Source organism: Schistocerca gregaria, chromosome 5, assembly GCF_023897955.1.
Source record: "Schistocerca gregaria isolate iqSchGreg1 chromosome 5, iqSchGreg1.2, whole genome shotgun sequence".
Taxonomy (NCBI): Eukaryota; Metazoa; Arthropoda; class Insecta; order Orthoptera; family Acrididae; genus Schistocerca; species Schistocerca gregaria.
In genome coordinates, this window is record NC_064924.1 from 74,411,914 (window position 1) to 74,427,866 (window position 15,953).

Below are 15,953 nucleotides of genomic sequence, written 5' to 3' on the forward strand. Positions count from 1 at the left end.
ACCGGCGTGTCCGAGGCGCCGTGTGCGGCCGTTCGGAGCTACCAGAGCAACTCTGTGCTGCGCCGTGCCGTGGAAAGGTGCGAAAACATGCACACTAGACACAGGCTGTTCGACAAAGCATCCATCTCTTGTAGCGACGAAAGGTAAATTTTTGTTTACAAATTTTCCGTTGTGCACTGCTACAAAACAATATGCCCTGACGTATTTCACAACATTTCTGTCACTTCATACTGTTTTGTTATTTCCAGAGACTCTTTGGAAGTCTTCCTTGGCGCACTCTTTGCAAACTGAGTTCCTTAATATCGTATCTTACGATAGTTTAAAATCAGTATGGAAGCATCTTTGTCACATGAGAAAGGTAGCATGAAAAAAGGGCTGCCAGGGGTAATGACAAGAAAGCAAGAAATGAAGACAGCCATAGTTCCCAGGCGGTCGCCGGTCCAAATACTAACGTTGTTGCTTATCTTCGGTGGTCGGACGGGAACAGGTTTTTTTTTAATGTAGTTAGTTTTTGGAATTTAGCGCTCCTACTATACAGTAGGCTCTGACGCATTTCAAGAGCACATCTGTCGATTCGCAGTGTTTCGTTATTTTCAACGAGTTCCTAGCACTCTTCCTCCGTGCACTCTTGTTCAAACTGAGTTCATTACTGTAATTTCGCATCTTACGTTTAATACAGTAGTTTAAAATGCTTGTGGAAGCATCTTTGTCGCACCTGAGCGTTTTTATGAAAAGAGGGCTGGCAGGTGTAGTGACGTAAAATTTAAAAAAAGAGAGGGAGCCAACAGCACCCGGTGTTCCCAGGCGGTCACCCATCCAAGTACTAACCGGGCCCGATGTTGCTTAACTTCGGTGATCGGACGAGAACCGGTGTATTCAACATGGTATGGCCGTTGGCGTCGTTATACTGTAGCCGCACGGCAGAAGAAGGCTTCGCCTCTCCTCCCAACACACGCAATCGCCGTTTTCGGTGGCGCATTTGACGCAAAGCACGTCCTTCCACCTCGAAGGCGACGCGCAGTGAGGCGCGCCGCCACGTGGACCACACGCACAACACAGCTGCTCGTTGCACCGGCTGTCATTCGTTTGATTCGTGCGGCCTCCGACACTCGCGGGAGACGCACCTTATTATTGTTATCCGGCGCAGGGCTTGGGCGCGGCCGGCGGCGGGGGGACTGCGCGGGGTGTGGCAGTGTCCTGCTGGACCGAGGGAAGCGTTCTCACCTGCCTGACACGCGTCGCGCTTCCAGATATTTGCGTAATTCGCACGGTGCATTCTCGGCTGTCCCCTTCCGTCCCGACTTGTCCCGACTTTGCTCGACTGCCGCTCGCTGCCGCTCGGGTCGCGGTCCATATGACAGCACAAGCACGAGAAATATCTGCGAGATGGGCGCGGGCCGAACCGGCGTGTCCGAGGCGCCGTGTGCGGCCGTTCGGAGCTACCAGAGCAACTCTGTGCTGCGCCGTGCCGTGGAAAGGTGCGAAAACATGCACACTAGACACAGGCTGTTCGACAAAGCATCCATCTCTTGTAGCGACGAAAGGTAAATTTTTGTTTACAAATTTTCCGTTGTGCACTGCTACAAAACAATATGCCCTGACGTATTTCACAACATTTCTGTCACTTCATACTGTTTTGTTATTTCCAGAGACTCTTTGGAAGTCTTCCTTGGCGCACTCTTTGCAAACTGAGTTCCTTAATATCGTATCTTACGATAGTTTAAAATCAGTATGGAAGCATCTTTGTCACATGAGAAAGGTAGCATGAAAAAAGGGCTGCCAGGGGTAATGACAAGAAAGCAAGAAATGAAGACAGCCATAGTTCCCAGGCGGTCGCCGGTCCAAATACTAACGTTGTTGCTTATCTTCGGTGGTCGGACGGGAACAGGTTTTTTTTTAATGTAGTTAGTTTTTGGAATTTAGCGCTCCTACTATACAGTAGGCTCTGACGCATTTCAAGAGCACATCTGTCGATTCGCAGTGTTTCGTTATTTTCAACGAGTTCCTAGCACTCTTCCTCCGTGCACTCTTGTTCAAACTGAGTTCATTACTGTAATTTCGCATCTTACGTTTAATACAGTAGTTTAAAATGCTTGTGGAAGCATCTTTGTCGCACCTGAGCGTTTTTATGAAAAGAGGGCTGGCAGGTGTAGTGACGTAAAATTTAAAAAAAGAGAGGGAGCCAACAGCACCCGGTGTTCCCAGGCGGTCACCCATCCAAGTACTAACCGGGCCCGATGTTGCTTAACTTCGGTGATCGGACGAGAACCGGTGTATTCAACATGGTATGGCCGTTGGCGTCGTTATACTGTAGCCGCACGGCAGAAGAAGGCTTCGCCTCTCCTCCCAACACACGCAATCGCCGTTTTCGGTGGCGCATTTGACGCAAAGCACGTCCTTCCACCTCGAAGGCGACGCGCAGTGAGGCGCGCCGCCACGTGGACCACACGCACAACACAGCTGCTCGTTGCACCGGCTGTCATTCGTTTGATTCGTGCGGCCTCCGACACTCGCGGGAGACGCACCTTATTATTGTTATCCGGCGCAGGGCTTGGGCGCGGCCGGCGGCGGGGGGACTGCGCGGGGTGTGGCAGTGTCCTGCTGGACCGAGGGAAGCGTTCTCACCTGCCTGACACGCGTCGCGCTTCCAGATATTTGCGTAATTCGCACGGTGCATTCTCGGCTGTCCCCTTCCGTCCCGACTTGTCCCGACTTTGCTCGACTGCCGCTCGCTGCCGCTCGGGTCGCGGTCCATATGACAGCACAAGCACGAGAAATATCTGCGAGATGGGCGCGGGCCGAACCGGCGTGTCCGAGGCGCCGTGTGCGGCCGTTCGGAGCTACCAGAGCAACTCTGTGCTGCGCCGTGCCGTGGAAAGGTGCGAAAACATGCACACTAGACACAGGCTGTTCGACAAAGCATCCATCTCTTGTAGCGACGAAAGGTAAATTTTTGTTTACAAATTTTCCGTTGTGCACTGCTACAAAACAATATGCCCTGACGTATTTCACAACATTTCTGTCACTTCATACTGTTTTGTTATTTCCAGAGACTCTTTGGAAGTCTTCCTTGGCGCACTCTTTGCAAACTGAGTTCCTTAATATCGTATCTTACGATAGTTTAAAATCAGTATGGAAGCATCTTTGTCACATGAGAAAGGTAGCATGAAAAAAGGGCTGCCAGGGGTAATGACAAGAAAGCAAGAAATGAAGACAGCCATAGTTCCCAGGCGGTCGCCGGTCCAAATACTAACGTTGTTGCTTATCTTCGGTGGTCGGACGGGAACAGGTTTTTTTTTAATGTAGTTAGTTTTTGGAATTTAGCGCTCCTACTATACAGTAGGCTCTGACGCATTTCAAGAGCACATCTGTCGATTCGCAGTGTTTCGTTATTTTCAACGAGTTCCTAGCACTCTTCCTCCGTGCACTCTTGTTCAAACTGAGTTCATTACTGTAATTTCGCATCTTACGTTTAATACAGTAGTTTAAAATGCTTGTGGAAGCATCTTTGTCGCACCTGAGCGTTTTTATGAAAAGAGGGCTGGCAGGTGTAGTGACGTAAAATTTAAAAAAAGAGAGGGAGCCAACAGCACCCGGTGTTCCCAGGCGGTCACCCATCCAAGTACTAACCGGGCCCGATGTTGCTTAACTTCGGTGATCGGACGAGAACCGGTGTATTCAACATGGTATGGCCGTTGGCGTCGTTATACTGTAGCCGCACGGCAGAAGAAGGCTTCGCCTCTCCTCCCAACACACGCAATCGCCGTTTTCGGTGGCGCATTTGACGCAAAGCACGTCCTTCCACCTCGAAGGCGACGCGCAGTGAGGCGCGCCGCCACGTGGACCACACGCACAACACAGCTGCTCGTTGCACCGGCTGTCATTCGTTTGATTCGTGCGGCCTCCGACACTCGCGGGAGACGCACCTTATTATTGTTATCCGGCGCAGGGCTTGGGCGCGGCCGGCGGCGGGGGGACTGCGCGGGGTGTGGCAGTGTCCTGCTGGACCGAGGGAAGCGTTCTCACCTGCCTGACACGCGTCGCGCTTCCAGATATTTGCGTAATTCGCACGGTGCATTCTCGGCTGTCCCCTTCCGTCCCGACTTGTCCCGACTTTGCTCGACTGCCGCTCGCTGCCGCTCGGGTCGCGGTCCATATGACAGCACAAGCACGAGAAACATCTGCGAGATGGGCGCGGGCCGAACCGGCGTGTCCGAGGCGCCGTGTGCGGCCGTTCGGAGCTACCAGAGCAACTCTGTGCTGCGCCGTGCCGTGGAAAGGTGAGAAAACATGCACACTAGACACAGGCTGTTCGACAAAGCATCCATCTCTTGTAGCGACGAAAGGTAAATTTTTGTTTACAAATTTTCCGTTGTGCACTGCTACAAAACAATATGCCCTGACGTATTTCACAACATTTCTGTCACTTCATACTGTTTTGTTATTTCCAGAGACTCTTTGGAAGTCTTCCTTGGCGCACTCTTTGCAAACTGAGTTCCTTAATATCGTATCTTACGATAGTTTAAAATCAGTATGGAAGCATCTTTGTCACATGAGAAAGGTAGCATGAAAAAAGGGCTGCCAGGGGTAATGACAAGAAAGCAAGAAATGAAGACAGCCATAGTTCCCAGGCGGTCGCCGGTCCAAATACTAACGTTGTTGCTTATCTTCGGTGGTCGGACGGGAACAGGTTTTTTTTTAATGTAGTTAGTTTTTGGAATTTAGCGCTCCTACTAAACAGTAGGCTCTGACGCATTTCAAGAGCACATCTGTCGATTCGCAGTGTTTCGTTATTTTCAACGAGTTCCTAGCACTCTTCCTCCGTGCACTCTTGTTCAAACTGAGTTCATTACTGTAATTTCGCATCTTACGTTTAATACAGTAGTTTAAAATGCTTGTGGAAGCATCTTTGTCGCACCTGAGCGTTTTTATGAAAAGAGGGCTGACAGGTGTAGTGACGTAAAATTTAAAAAAAGAGAGGGAGCCAACAGCACCCGGTGTTCCCAGGCGGTCACCCATCCAAGTACTAACCGGGCCCGATGTTGCTTAACTTCGGTGATCGGACGAGAACCGGTGTATTCAACATGGTATGGCCGTTGGCGTCGTTATACTGTAGCCGCACGGCAGAAGAAGGCTTCGCCTCTCCTCCCAACACACGCAATCGCCGTTTTCGGTGGCGCATTTGACGCAAAGCACGTCCTTCCACCTCGAAGGCGACGCGCAGTGAGGCGCGCCGCCACGTGGACCACACGCACAACACAGCTGCTCGTTGCACCGGCTGTCATTCGTTTGATTCGTGCGGCCTCCGACACTCGCGGGAGACGCACCTTATTATTGTTATCCGGCGCAGGGCTTGGGCGCGGCCGGCGGCGGGGGGACTGCGCGGGGTGTGGCAGTGTCCTGCTGGACCGAGGGAAGCGTTCTCACCTGCCTGACACGCGTCGCGCTTCCAGATATTTGCGTAATTCGCACGGTGCATTCTCGGCTGTCCCCTTCCGTCCCGACTTGTCCCGACTTTGCTCGACTGCCGCTCGCTGCCGCTCGGGTCGCGGTCCATATGACAGCACAAGCACGAGAAACATCTGCGAGATGGGCGCGGGCCGAACCGGCGTGTCCGAGGCGCCGTGTGCGGCCGTTCGGAGCTACCAGAGCAACTCTGTGCTGCGCCGTGCCGTGGAAAGGTGAGAAAACATGCACACTAGACACAGGCTGTTCGACAAAGCATCCATCTCTTGTAGCGACGAAAGGTAAATTTTTGTTTACAAATTTTCCGTTGTGCACTGCTACAAAACAATATGCCCTGACGTATTTCACAACATTTCTGTCACTTCATACTGTTTTGTTATTTCCAGAGACTCTTTGGAAGTCTTCCTTGGCGCACTCTTTGCAAACTGAGTTCCTTAATATCGTATCTTACGATAGTTTAAAATCAGTATGGAAGCATCTTTGTCACATGAGAAAGGTAGCATGAAAAAAGGGCTGCCAGGGGTAATGACAAGAAAGCAAGAAATGAAGACAGCCATAGTTCCCAGGCGGTCGCCGGTCCAAATACTAACGTTGTTGCTTATCTTCGGTGGTCGGACGGGAACAGGTTTTTTTTTAATGTAGTTAGTTTTTGGAATTTAGCGCTCCTACTATACAGTAGGCTCTGACGCATTTCAAGAGCACATCTGTCGATTCGCAGTGTTTCGTTATTTTCAACGAGTTCCTAGCACTCTTCCTCCGTGCACTCTTGTTCAAACTGAGTTCATTACTGTAATTTCGCATCTTACGTTTAATACAGTAGTTTAAAATGCTTGTGGAAGCATCTTTGTCGCACCTGAGCGTTTTTATGAAAAGAGGGCTGGCAGGTGTAGTGACGTAAAATTTAAAAAAAGAGAGGGAGCCAACAGCACCCGGTGTTCCCAGGCGGTCACCCATCCAAGTACTAACCGGGCCCGATGTTGCTTAACTTCGGTGATCGGACGAGAACCGGTGTATTCAACATGGTATGGCCGTTGGCGTCGTTATACTGTAGCCGCACGGCAGAAGAAGGCTTCGCCTCTCCTCCCAACACACGCAATCGCCGTTTTCGGTGGCGCATTTGACGCAAAGCACGTCCTTCCACCTCGAAGGCGACGCGCAGTGAGGCGCGCCGCCACGTGGACCACACGCACAACACAGCTGCTCGTTGCACCGGCTGTCATTCGTTTGATTCGTGCGGCCTCCGACACTCGCGGGAGACGCACCTTATTATTGTTATCCGGCGCAGGGCTTGGGCGCGGCCGGCGGCGGGGGGACTGCGCGGGGTGTGGCAGTGTCCTGCTGGACCGAGGGAAGCGTTCTCACCTGCCTGACACGCGTCGCGCTTCCAGATATTTGCGTAATTCGCACGGTGCATTCTCGGCTGTCCCCTTCCGTCCCGACTTGTCCCGACTTTGCTCGACTGCCGCTCGCTGCCGCTCGGGTCGCGGTCCATATGACAGCACAAGCACGAGAAATATCTGCGAGATGGGCGCGGGCCGAACCGGCGTGTCCGAGGCGCCGTGTGCGGCCGTTCGGAGCTACCAGAGCAACTCTGTGCTGCGCCGTGCCGTGGAAAGGTGCGAAAACATGCACACTAGACACAGGCTGTTCGACAAAGCATCCATCTCTTGTAGCGACGAAAGGTAAATTTTTGTTTACAAATTTTCCGTTGTGCACTGCTACAAAACAATATGCCCTGACGTATTTCACAACATTTCTGTCACTTCATACTGTTTTGTTATTTCCAGAGACTCTTTGGAAGTCTTCCTTGGCGCACTCTTTGCAAACTGAGTTCCTTAATATCGTATCTTACGATAGTTTAAAATCAGTATGGAAGCATCTTTGTCACATGAGAAAGGTAGCATGAAAAAAGGGCTGCCAGGGGTAATGACAAGAAAGCAAGAAATGAAGACAGCCATAGTTCCCAGGCGGTCGCCGGTCCAAATACTAACGTTGTTGCTTATCTTCGGTGGTCGGACGGGAACAGGTTTTTTTTTAATGTAGTTAGTTTTTGGAATTTAGCGCTCCTACTATACAGTAGGCTCTGACGCATTTCAAGAGCACATCTGTCGATTCGCAGTGTTTCGTTATTTTCAACGAGTTCCTAGCACTCTTCCTCCGTGCACTCTTGTTCAAACTGAGTTCATTACTGTAATTTCGCATCTTACGTTTAATACAGTAGTTTAAAATGCTTGTGGAAGCATCTTTGTCGCACCTGAGCGTTTTTATGAAAAGAGGGCTGGCAGGTGTAGTGACGTAAAATTTAAAAAAAGAGAGGGAGCCAACAGCACCTTTTTTTTTTTTTTTTTTTTTTTTTTTTTTTTAAATGCTCGAGGAAGCATCTTTGTCACACCTGAGAGTTAGTATGAAAAGAGGGCTGGCCGGTGTAGCGAGGTAAAAAGGAAAAAATGAGATGGAGCCAACAGCACCTTTTTTTTTTTTTTTTTTTTTTTTTTAAAATTTAAAAGAAGAGCGGGAGCCAACAGCACCCTTTTTTTTTTTTTTTTTTTTTTTTTTTTGAAACACGAAAGAAACGGATGGGAGTCCTTTTTCCAATACGTAATCCCAAATAAAAGAAAAAATTGGCCACTGGACGCCGCTGCAGCCTGCCGTGACAGTGTTCCAGAGCAACGACAATCCTCCAAAGCAACAGTCACTCTACATCCGCCAAAAAAAAGGAGATTCTACCGGAAAAAATAAAGTCCCAAGAAAAACGTCTCCGCTAATGTTCGATGGATGGGACATAAAGAATAAAAACAAAACGTCGACGCACAGTAACAGGAGGGAATCCAACATTTAGGCACACACCAACTGTGATAAATTTATCTCCCTGATACTGTCTCCTCACGCGTCGCGAGAAAATAAAAACAACACGGGGAAAAAAAAAGCAAAGGAAAGAAAACAGAAAAGAACTGTGACGGACAAAACTCCATTCACAGAACTGTATGTCATTATGACGTTTTCGCTAATGTACGGTCCATATAAACACAGCTTTACCGTGCCATAAATCATTATCCAAGAAGCCAAGTCCGATGACATGCAAGGGTTCGTCATATCACGTCAACATTAGTATTATCATTACTGCCAGATAGGAAAAGTAGAAATGTCAAGATCGGGTATGCAGTCTCATAGGGTAAGTGACAATTTGGTGAACGCATGGGCTAAAGCGACATGCAAAAAATTGGCATAAGTCAGGGAATAAGCCGGTCGACCAAGTGTCTGACGATGTTCCGCCCACAGGTAAGACAGAAAATCGACAGCATCAGTCAATTTCAGGGTGAAAATACAAAAAATCGTATGTCCCAAAATCCAAAGTGTGGCATTTCGTTTGGCGGCCGGATAAGCTGCGCACTGAGGCACGATGGCGTCCAAGGCCGTCACCTGCCGCCTGTCCACCCTGTTGATTAAGCGCACCATGTCACACGCAATATCCCAAACAACACGGAATTTTCGACACTCGAATCGGTGTTCGATGGTGTCCTCCTCAGGACACGAATCACAGACACCCGAAGAAATCAGATCGATAGAGTGCAGCTTAGCGTTAGTTGGAAATGTGCGGTTCACCACTTTATACCACGTCTCGTGAACGTGGGCCGGAATGACGGCGGCGGCGAGGTTTCTCCACACCACCTTCCAGTCATGCTGAGGTAGCCGATACTCCCATTTATTCCTGCTTGGCGAGCCCCGAAGAGCGCGAAGAATGTCACCGACATTGCACGCACGGACATCACCAAGCACTAGATAGCTGTTATTAATATAATACCGGCGTACGAAGTTCAAGGTGTACGGAATATGACCGACCGAGACCGGAGCAATCACAGATGGTGGGCGATATGCATTGAACAAGGCAGCCGTCGGACTGCACGGCCCCTTGTCAATCACCACCGTTGTCCGCTTCACGAAGAGCGCCGCGCACTTGTGGCGAAAATCAACTAAACCCAGCCCCCCCTCCGCCAGACTCAAGGTACAGGTTGCCAGGGAGACCTTAAAAATGTCACCCTTCCACAGCAACCAATAGACCGCCTGTTGAATGGCCCTTTCCAGCTGTTTCGGCACAGGTAGGACTTGTGCCAGATACCACGCTTTTGCCAAAATCTGCGTGTTGATAAGAGCCACCCGTTGACGGAGCGCCAAATTCCGAGAGGCATACAATTTTGCAACAGCCCGAACCTTGTACAGCGTGGACCGCCAATTAAGAGCTTCCATGCGCTGCGTATTGTCAGTCAGGATGACACCGAGAACCGTCTGCCGTTGCTTGACACAAAACCAGTCGCCGTGGACAGTACGCAGTCGAGGTGTAAGAGGGAGCAAAACAGTTTTCCGAGGATTGACGACAGCCCCCGTTGCCCTCTCGAATCGCTGTAAAACACCATGCAGCCTGTCAATGTCCTCTGGCTGATCAAGGAACACGCCGAGGTCGTCGGCATACGCCCTGCAGATCAGCTGATCGTCACCAATGCGAATGCCTCGGCAATCCTGGGCGATACAGCGGAGGAGCGGATCCAACGCCAAAGCGAAGAGCGACATTGACAAGGGGCAACCCTGACGAACTGAACGGCTAATCGGAATCACACGACTGGCAATTCCGTTGATTACGACCCGCGACGTGGCATTCCGCAAAATATTGTGCACCATCTTCGTCATTTTAGTGCCAAATCCAAAACCGACCAACACCTGCCGCAGATAGGTGTGACTAATCCGATCGAAGGCGTTTTTGAAATCGACCAGCATTATCCCAGCCGTCCGGAGCCTGTGACTCTTAACATAGCCGATGCAGTCCCGGTACGCCAGGACAGCATCGAAAATGTTACGGTCCCTGACAGCACACGTCTGATGTTCACTCACCACCTTCGGCATAACGTTCGTCAGTCTGTGAGTGATGCACCGTGCTATAATTTTATAGTCGGCGTTCAGTAAGGTTATCGGACGAACACTGTCGAGATGTGGTGTTGTGGTCGATTTCGGAATGAGTGCAATGCGCCCTTCGGAAAATTCCGCCGGAATATCAACGCCGTTATGGATCTCATTCATGATGTCAATTAAAACACGACTTAAAAAACGGAAAAATTTTAAATAAAATTCTGCGGGAATCCCGTCCAGTCCAGGGGACCTGCCCCTAGGACTCCGTTTCACAGCTGCATCTAAGTCATCAAACGTAAAAGGTTCATTTAAAACAGCCCTATCCTGTCTCGTTAACACACGTGGCACTCTCTGCAAAAAATCGCGCAGCGCCGCGGCGTCTACGTCCACGTGTCTAAAGAGCGTCGCAAAATGCGCGTGAACTTCCCGCTCAATGGCCGCACCATCTGAGGTGGACGTGCCGTCCTGCTGGATCCATTTACGGATAGCCAACCGCTCGCGCCGCCGGCGCTCCCTGTGTAGGTGGTAAAGAGAGAGCGGTTCCCCTTCTACGTCACCCACCGGTTGGCTCCGCGCGATAGCCCCAACACCCTTCCGACGAAGATCATCGAGGAGCTTGGCCTTAAATTGATTAAAAACAGGAAGCAAGTCAGGAGACGCCGTGACCCGCTGAGCGAGATCCTTTAAACAGTCCTGGTAAAAACGTGTCGTCGACCGACGCCAATGCGCCGCATCGAGACTAAAATCGATTAAAAAACGCCTAATAGCCGGCTTGGCTACCCCCACCCACCAAACGAGAGTATTGCCGTCATCGCCTTTATCACGCAAGAGCTTGCGCCACAACGCAGTAAACTGAGACGTGAGACTGGCATCGTCCAAAAGACTACAGTTAAATTTCCAAGTATTGTTGCGCCGAGTAGGACGCGCACGCGGTAGGAGGAGCTGACACAAGTAGCCGCAATGGTCTGAAAAAATGACCGGCAACACGTCCGCCTTCCGGACGTGGGCGGCGAGCGGCGAAGACACATAGATCCTGTCGAGTCTACTGTGACCGGTGGCGTAAAAGTGCGTGAAATGCGTCTTGTCCGGATTAAGGACACGCCACGTGTCCCGGAGCCGAAAGCTGTCAACCAACGTACGCAATTCCTGGCACCAGTTAGGACGCGGCGCCTGATCTCGACCATCAATTACTGCATTAAAGTCACCACCAATCACTAAGTCAGTACGATTGTGATGGAGAAGTTGACAAAGATCCTGACCATAAAACTTATTGCGCGCTGGTTTGTCACCGGCATGAGCGTACACATTAACAAAAGCAACACCGTTAATGGTACATGCAATAGCGCGGCCATTTGGCAATATTTCAAGATTGCCAACATCAAATTCCGGACGAATTAAGATGGCAGTACCAGTCTGTTCGTCCGACATTACATTATCAACGACAGTAAAATCAGAAGTGTCAAGTAAAAACAACAGAGCCTGACGCGTAACTTCCTGTAAGAATGCCACATGACAATGGGAATCATGTAAAAAAGCGAGTAAGGCCGACAACTTGTGTGGATTACTCAGCTTGTTAACATTGATAGTTAAAATATTCCACGAGCAACGCTCAGGCTCCATACACAATTAAAAGACACAAGCACAAAAAACTCCTCATTTAAAAACAGACAGCAGACATGGACGGAATTCCAGCCACCAGAAGGATAAAAGGTATGCTAAAAAGACGGGTTTTAATTCCCGTCAACCGGATTAGGGTACAACAAAGGAATCAGTAAGTCGTCTCACCACCTTCCACGTCCTCCGCCCACGCAGTGGGGTGGACGGGAGTGGGGGTGGACGCGGTCCCAGAATCTGCGCCACCGGAAGCTACCGATAAAGGATCAACGGCGGGCATCTCCACGTCGGAAGAAGTCGGCACTCGCTCGGGGGCAGAAGGACAGACACGACGCTGGTGGGTGTCTTCGGCCTTCCGTTTCGTCGGCAATTGCGGCGTCGCCACAGCCAAAGCCGTGTCGGCCGTCACAACTGAATCGGAACCAACGGGCTGCTGACTTAAAACGGTTCGTAAATGTCGAACAGCGACATCACGCTTCTGATCGGCAACGTTAGGGTCGTCAGGCAGACGCTGGCGAGAAGCGGCACGCCGTTGTTGTTGTTGATGTTGTGATTGCTGTGTCTGACGGCCGGAGCCGGAAGCCTGAGACTGCCGCCGCTCGGGGTCTAGGTCCCGACGCGCGACACGCTGTTGGGAGTCCTGCCGACCAACCCGCGACTGCCGGGAAGCGGCGGGGGAACGGTCAGCCGGAGACGGGCTGCGGTCCGGTCGTGTAAACCCCCTGCCTGAGGAAGGCGACCGACCGACACTGCGTGCACGTTGCCTGCTAGAACTTCGAGACGGAAATTCATCACGCCGCGGTTTCGGAGTCGCAAAAAAATCCTGCGAGTCCACGGCAGCAGTGGGAACGGGAGCACTGGCGGCCACGTCAACGAAGTCAGTCACCGTACCAGAGAATTCCGGTACCGACACAGTCTGCGAAACAGCTGTCGACGCTAAATCAGTCGCCGACGTAGGCGCGGGTTCGGACACAGTTGCAAGTGAAACATCGGGCAGAGACAGAATTTCGACAGCCTGCACAGTAGCCGTAGCCTGTGCAGAATCATCAGACTCAGAAACAAGGTCACTGCTGGGAGGGGACACATCCATGGCAACCGCGGAGGCAGCGAGGTTAGCATCGGCCACGCGGCGCGAAGGTGCGGGGGGGGCTGTACCTAAGACCGTGGCGGCGACAGAGGCAAAGCTGGCCCCGCGCAAACTGTCGGCAATCGGTAACTGAGCGGGCCGTTTGCGTTTCGGGCAGTCTTGCCGGTAATGACCGACACCATTGCAAAATGAACAAGTTTGAGGCTGTCCACTATAAGTCACAAACGCACGGTGGCCGTTAACCAAAATAAAGGACGGAATGTGTTGCCTGACAACCATTTTCACGCTCCGCACACCGTTCTCGACTTGAAAAATGTATGCAGACGACCATTTCTCCTTCACAACAGATAACACAGTGCCATATGGCCGCAAGTGACGAGAAATAGTGTCGTTGCGAATTTCAAACGGAAGGTTAAAGATCCGTATTTGTCGAACACCAAAACCAGCGTGAGACACAGTTACATTACTAATATTTCCGTTAAGGTGGCGAAATTTGCGAATACCGTCATTAACAGAAACAACAGCATCACACAGATCGGAAGATTTCAGTTTCAAAAACACAGAATTTAAGAACGTATCGAACTGAATACCGAGTACGTCAGTAGTAGACAACAACAAATCCTCAATTAACCAACGATGAATTTCAAAAGCCGAGGGTTTTTCTACGGAACGATCAAACTCGCACTGAACATTGTTCTGTCTCTCTTCACTGTCATCATAAACCAAATCCATTACTTACAGTCAGTAGAGTTTTAGCCACGTGGCAAAGGAAGCAGACGACACGCGAGGCGCCGCCGGCCAAGTCGCACAAGGAAGTACTGCTCGCTCGGCACCGAGGTGTTGCCAGGCGGGCAGACAGCCAAGTACTAACCGGGCCCGATGTTGCTTAACTTCGGTGATCGGACGAGAACCGGTGTATTCAACATGGTATGGCCGTTGGCGTCGTTATACTGTAGCCGCACGGCAGAAGAAAGCTTCGCCTCTCCTCCCAACACACGCAATCGCCGTTTTCGGTGGCGCATTTGACGCAAAGCACGTCCTTCCACCTCGAAGGCGACGCGCAGTGAGGCGCGCCGCCACGTGGACCACACGCACAACACAGCTGCTCGTTGCACCGGCTGTCATTCGTTTGATTCGTGCGGCCTCCGACACTCGCGGGAGACGCACCTTATTATTGTTATCCGGCGCAGGGCTTGGGCGCGGCCGGCGGCGGGGGGACTGCGCGGGGTGTGGCAGTGTCCTGCTGGACCGAGGGAAGCGTTCTCACCTGCCTGACACGCGTCGCGCTTCCAGATATTTGCGTAATTCGCACGGTGCATTCTCGGCTGTCCCCTTCCGTCCCGACTTGTCCCGACTTTGCTCGACTGCCGCTCGCTGCCGCTCGGGTCGCGGTCCATATGACAGCACAAGCACGAGAAATATCTGCGAGATGGGCGCGGGCCGAACCGGCGTGTCCGAGGCGCCGTGTGCGGCCGTTCGGAGCTACCAGAGCAACTCTGTGCTGCGCCGTGCCGTGGAAAGGTGCGAAAACATGCACACTAGACACAGGCTGTTCGACAAAGCATCCATCTCTTGTAGCGACGAAAGGTAAATTTTTGTTTACAAATTTTCCGTTGTGCACTGCTACAAAACAATATGCCCTGACGTATTTCACAACATTTCTGTCACTTCATACTGTTTTGTTATTTCCAGAGACTCTTTGGAAGTCTTCCTTGGCGCACTCTTTGCAAACTGAGTTCCTTAATATCGTATCTTACGATAGTTTAAAATCAGTATGGAAGCATCTTTGTCACATGAGAAAGGTAGCATGAAAAAAGGGCTGCCAGGGGTAATGACAAGAAAGCAAGAAATGAAGACAGCCATAGTTCCCAGGCGGTCGCCGGTCCAAATACTAACGTTGTTGCTTATCTTCGGTGGTCGGACGGGAACAGGTTTTTTTTTAATGTAGTTAGTTTTTGGAATTTAGCGCTCCTACTATACAGTAGGCTCTGACGCATTTCAAGAGCACATCTGTCGATTCGCAGTGTTTCGTTATTTTCAACGAGTTCCTAGCACTCTTCCTCCGTGCACTCTTGTTCAAACTGAGTTCATTACTGTAATTTCGCATCTTACGTTTAATACAGTAGTTTAAAATGCTTGTGGAAGCATCTTTGTCGCACCTGAGCGTTTTTATGAAAAGAGGGCTGGCAGGTGTAGTGACGTAAAATTTAAAAAAAGAGAGGGAGCCAACAGCACCCGGTGTTCCCAGGCGGTCACCCATCCAAGTACTAACCGGGCCCGATGTTGCTTAACTTCGGTGATCGGACGAGAACCGGTGTATTCAACATGGTATGGCCGTTGGCGTCGTTATACTGTAGCCGCACGGCAGAAGAAGGCTTCGCCTCTCCTCCCAACACACGCAATCGCCGTTTTCGGTGGCGCATTTGACGCAAAGCACGTCCTTCCACCTCGAAGGCGACGCGCAGTGAGGCGCGCCGCCACGTGGACCACACGCACAACACAGCTGCTCGTTGCACCGGCTGTCATTCGTTTGATTCGTGCGGCCTCCGACACTCGCGGGAGACGCACCTTATTATTGTTATCCGGCGCAGGGCTTGGGCGCGGCCGGCGGCGGGGGGACTGCGCGGGGTGTGGCAGTGTCCTGCTGGACCGAGGGAAGCGTTCTCACCTGCCTGACACGCGTCGCGCTTCCAGATATTTGCGTAATTCGCACGGTGCATTCTCGGCTGTCCCCTTCCGTCCCGACTTGTCCCGACTTTGCTCGACTGCCGCTCGCTGCCGCTCGGGTCGCGGTCCATATGACAGCACAAGCACGAGAAATATCTGCGAGATGGGCGCGGGCCGAACCGGCGTGTCCGAGGCGCCGTGTGCGGCCGTTCGGAGCTAC

General features: G+C 51.3%; 6 non-coding genes and 1 pseudogene across 6 annotated transcripts; all 7 read right to left on the reverse strand.

Moving 5' to 3' along the window:
- Positions 1-779: 779 nt before the first annotated feature.
- LOC126274649 (5S ribosomal RNA) lies at positions 780-898 on the reverse strand. Its single transcript, XR_007550212.1, has one exon. It is a non-coding gene; the product is annotated as a 5S ribosomal RNA (ribosomal RNA).
- Positions 899-2,180: 1,282 nt separating this feature from the next.
- Positions 2,181-2,299, reverse strand: LOC126274650 (5S ribosomal RNA). The gene has a single exon (XR_007550213.1). It is a non-coding gene; the product is annotated as a 5S ribosomal RNA (ribosomal RNA).
- A 1,282-nt stretch (positions 2,300-3,581) lies between these two features.
- Positions 3,582-3,700, reverse strand: LOC126274651 (5S ribosomal RNA). The gene has a single exon (XR_007550214.1). It is a non-coding gene; the product is annotated as a 5S ribosomal RNA (ribosomal RNA).
- Positions 3,701-4,982: 1,282 nt separating this feature from the next.
- LOC126274652 (5S ribosomal RNA) lies at positions 4,983-5,101 on the reverse strand. The gene has a single exon (XR_007550215.1). It is a non-coding gene; the product is annotated as a 5S ribosomal RNA (ribosomal RNA).
- A 1,282-nt stretch (positions 5,102-6,383) lies between these two features.
- On the reverse strand, positions 6,384-6,502 carry LOC126274653 (5S ribosomal RNA). The gene has a single exon (XR_007550216.1). It is a non-coding gene; the product is annotated as a 5S ribosomal RNA (ribosomal RNA).
- A 7,387-nt stretch (positions 6,503-13,889) lies between these two features.
- Positions 13,890-14,007, reverse strand: LOC126274529 (5S ribosomal RNA; annotated as a pseudogene).
- Positions 14,008-15,289: 1,282 nt separating this feature from the next.
- LOC126274654 (5S ribosomal RNA) lies at positions 15,290-15,408 on the reverse strand. The gene has a single exon (XR_007550217.1). It is a non-coding gene; the product is annotated as a 5S ribosomal RNA (ribosomal RNA).
- Between the last annotated feature and the right edge of the window lie 545 nt (positions 15,409-15,953).